We start from the raw sequence: 4,220 nt of genomic DNA, 5'->3' as shown, positions 1-4,220 counted from the left end.
GACAGGTGAAGGTGGACACGGTGGTCAGCTGCTTCATCAGAATAAAGCTGCAGAACTGTGTTGAGATGGCAGTAGATGTGGATTCACTGCCTGTAAATACGTTTATTATTATTGTAAGTGTTGGGGTGGGCTAGCAATGCATTTTGGGGTAATCTTATTTTTTAAGTAGTAATACTTACATTTTTCAAGTGTAATATTAGCAGTCTTCTCCAAAGGCAAGATCTTCAAGCAGCTGCCTGGTGTTAGTGCACCTATCTTCTTTTTATTATTATTACTGAAGAACTTTTAATAACTTACAAGCTCAGGGTAAAATGGTTGTATCTTTAACAATGAACAATCATAACACCACAGCTGCCGGTATTTTACTGTAAATGTCACAGATTTTTTTTTTACAGTGTAGGGTTGTGGAGTTACTGATGCTATGAGGTGTTAGTGCACCTATCTTCTTTTTATTATTATTACTGCAGAACTTTTAATAACTTACAAGCTCAGGGTAAAATGGTTGTATCTTTAATAATAATTTGGGGTTTTCATAATAAAATATGATATCTTTAAGGATAAAATTGTGGGTCATGTTAGTAGGGTTAAAAATATAAAAACTTAAATCAGCCCAAAATGTTTTGGTTATACTGCGATCACAATAAAAAGGCAGCTGTTTCTCCAACAAGACGAATTCTGTGTTTGTTCAGAGTTCGAGCGATGGTAGCCAGGCTGATCCTTTCCACATTCTGGAATACATTTGTACTTCCTTATATGCAGATTTTAACTGTTTTGTCAAACTGCAGTTACACGGGTTTCGAACCGGAGATCTTCACCTCTCAAGAACGTCTCCGTACAAATCTCCCAGCATATTAAAATTGTTTTGAAGTCATAACATAATATTCTTCAAGTATATTGTGCGAAAATTACGCTTTATTAATCAAAACTCTGTATATTTGTGTGAATAGGAATAAAAGGTGTCCGAGTTTTACTGCCTCTAGTGTTAATTTCTTTTGGAAACTGCAGTGATATGTACTTATTGGTATGTATTTTGCGTCTCGCGAAAAATTTCCCCCAGGTACGTTTTTGCCATGAGACCAGGTAGAGTTATTGCCCATTATGGTTACAGTTCAGGAGTCTGATGGCTTGGGGAAAACAACTGTCCCACATTCTGGCCATGAGGGCACGTATACTTCTGTACCTTCTGCCTGATGGCAGGAGGGTGAAGAGTTGGTGCAAGGGGTGTGTGGCGTCATCTGCAATACTGATAGCTTTGGAGATACAGCGTGTGGTGTAAATGTCAGTGATGGGAAGAGTGACCCCAGTGATCTTCTCAGCTGTCCTCACTATTCGCTGCAGGATCTTGCATTCTAAGATGGTGCAATTGACCCTTCGCGAAGACCTGGCCCCCTTCGCTACTGTTGCTATGTCTTGCAAGCCATGCCGTTCTAATGCAACACATCAGTAAAAAATACACCGTGGAGCAAAGAGGAAACTGACCAGACAGAGCAGGTTACTTTAGGCTGGCAACACACTAGACTTATTTCAAATCTTAACCGATTTTAAAACCATGGGAGGCCACAGACATAATGAGAGTTTTAACCAATTTTAAGCCTTATACTGTAATCCTCTGAATGCGCACACTAGACAGTTCGACCAGACCACACATTTGTTGATTGTAGGAATGATTTCACAGTGACACGAGATCTCATGGAGACTCGCGAGATCAAACGTGATGAGAAGAAAAACAAATGGAGAACAAGCGACGTTATCAGCTGGTTCTCCTGACGCGTGTTCTGTTTCACAGTGGAAAAACAAAGAATAAAAAAGAATATGGTTGATGTATTCTGCTTTCGTGGCATTTTTGTGGCTGCCAAGTTTCAGCTATAGTAGCACGCAACATCCGGTGGGTGACGCTTGTTTGCTCTCATTGGCTATCACGGGTATTACGTCAGAGGCAGCCTGATCAAGAGTGCTTTGAATATTCAAGGTTCAAGCCCGATCAAGATTTGAGTTCGGGGACGTTCCATCTCATTCGGCAGCAGTAAAATAATCGTAATGGCACCACACAATAGGGAATTTTTTTGGACAAAAATTGTTTCCGATATGTTTTGAATCAGGCCACACAACCTGATCGTTCAGGGGTGCAAATCATGCTTAAAATCTGCCTTAAAATCTTCTAAAGTTTAGCCAGCCTTAGGTATGAAACAAAGTCTGAGCGTTAAAATTTTATAATTTTTAAGAAATTCAAACAATAAATACCATTTTGTGGCTTTTTAATGTGTCGTTACAGATCAAGCAGTATGTGAACCAATCATCTCTTCCCCTTTACTAGTTATAGCATGAAATAAACATGAATGAACATCAGAATGTATCCTGTTTCAACAGCGGAAAGAAATAAATACACATAATTTTTTTTAAATTCAGAGCCAACAACGTTAATCTACTTTCCTCTGTCTGGTTTGTTTGTCAGACAAAAATGGCAGATTCAGTGTTATGATTGGTCAGATTGCTTGCCAATCAAACTCACTGTGAAGGGTCAATTCCTGAACCAGACAGTGATGCAGCTGCTCAGGATGCTCTCGATAGTCCCTCTGTAAAATGTGGTGAGTATGTGGGGTTGGAGATGAAAATTCCTCAGCCTTCATAGAAAGTAGAGACGCTGCTGAGCTTTCTTCACTATGTAGTTGGTGTTGAGAGACCCGGTGAGCTTCTCCACCAGATGAACACCAAGGAATTGAGCCATCGATGTTCAGCAGAGAGTGGATATCGTGTGCTCTTCTAAAGTCAACAACCATCTCTTTTGTTTTGTCCACATTTAGTGACAGATTGTTGACTTTGCACCTGATTGCTGATGCACCTCCTCCCTGTATGCTGACTCGTCACCTTTGCTGATGAGACTCACTACAGTCATATCATCCGCAAATTTAATGATATGGTTTGAGCTGTGCGTTGCTGTGCAGTCGTGAGTCAGCAGAGTGAACAGCAATGGACCAAGCACAGAGCCCTGGGGGGCTCCTGTGCTCAGAGTAGTGGTGTGGGAGAAGCTGATTCCTATCCAGACTGTCTGAGGTCTCAAGTCCAGGATCCAGTTGCAGAGGGAGGTGTTCAGGCCCAGCAGGGCCAGATTGCTAATCATTTGCTAAGGAATGATGGTGTTAAATGCTGAGCTGAAGTCTATGAACAGCATTCTTGCATATGTGTCTTTTTTGTCCAGGTGAGTGAGAGCTAGGTGGAGGGTGTTGGTGATAGGATCGCCTGTTGAGCGCTTGTGGCGGTATGCAAACTGTAAGGGGTCCAGTGTAGAGGGCAGAAGGGTCTTGATGTGTCTCTTGACAAGCCTCTTGAACCTACAGTAAGGACCTAAGAAAAAGTGAAGGAGAGATGGTATTTAGGTGCATTTGATGCCACTCAGTTTTCATTAAGATGAGTATAAACTACAGTGTGTTAAAATAATGGGGGAAATAAAAAGACAATACCTATTTTAAGATATCAATTTAATGGAGGGCTATGTTAGCATCACATTGTTAGAGTGTTTCATAATTATGAAAGTCGGGGGAAGTCGTGGCCTAATGGTTAGAGAGTCGGACTCGTAACCCAAAGGTTGCGGGTTCGAGTCTCGTACCGGCAGGGATTGTAGGTGGGGGGAGTGAATGTACAGCGCTCTCTCCCACCTTCAGTACCACGACTGAGGTGCCCTTGAGCAAGGCACCGAACCCCCAACTGCTCCCCGGGCGCCGCAGCAAAAAAAATGGCTGCCCACTGCTCCGGGTGTGAAAACACACACACACACACACACACATAGCAGTTCAAATGCTGATAGATATCTTACAAAGGTGCGATTTTATATATTGTATATATATATTGAGTTTATAGTCTTGACCATGGTGATCATATGTAGACAGGTTTGCAACCTGGATTTTTTAGGCAGTTAAGCATAAAAATAAAACTGTGAATAAAAAAAAAAATAAGGCATTGTACAGCTCAATATTCAGCGGCAGCTGTCACAGCTGAACAGTGCTCTGTTTGACCCATCCGAGTCCTTCAGATGCAGCCTTTGATATAGTTAGCAAAAATTTGTTACTTTCATTTTCAAAATAGTCTGAGGTGGACTGTAAGGAAGTACATTCGTTAAGTATTCTCGTACAAATATGAAGTATTAAGTTTTCTTTTTTTTCTCACAGGACACACTACAAAAAATATGGTCTTTTACAACATGATGCATTGTTGTAGATTAAACT

General features: G+C 41.1%; 2 long non-coding RNA genes across 2 annotated transcripts in view; one reads left to right on the top strand and one right to left on the bottom strand.

The window, feature by feature from the left end:
- Positions 1-1,867: 1,867 nt before the first annotated feature.
- LOC107732661 (uncharacterized) overlaps positions 1,868-4,220 on the bottom strand; it is a 9,982-nt gene continuing 7,629 nt past the window's right edge. Inside the window, exon 3 of the long non-coding RNA XR_001638892.1 lies at positions 1,868-1,941. This is a non-coding gene — a long non-coding RNA (uncharacterized LOC107732661). The remainder of the gene's footprint in view (positions 1,942-4,220) is intronic.
- Positions 1,877-4,220, top strand: part of LOC107732662 (uncharacterized) — a 17,187-nt gene continuing 14,843 nt past the window's right edge. The window contains exon 1 of the long non-coding RNA XR_001638893.1: positions 1,877-1,951. This is a non-coding gene — a long non-coding RNA (uncharacterized LOC107732662). The remainder of the gene's footprint in view (positions 1,952-4,220) is intronic.

Source organism: Sinocyclocheilus rhinocerous, unplaced genomic scaffold (genome assembly GCF_001515625.1).
Source record: "Sinocyclocheilus rhinocerous isolate Xijiao unplaced genomic scaffold, SAMN03320098_v1.1 scaffold579, whole genome shotgun sequence".
NCBI lineage: Eukaryota > Metazoa > Chordata > Actinopteri > Cypriniformes > Cyprinidae > Sinocyclocheilus > Sinocyclocheilus rhinocerous.
This window is presented reverse-complemented; position numbering and strand designations above follow the sequence as displayed.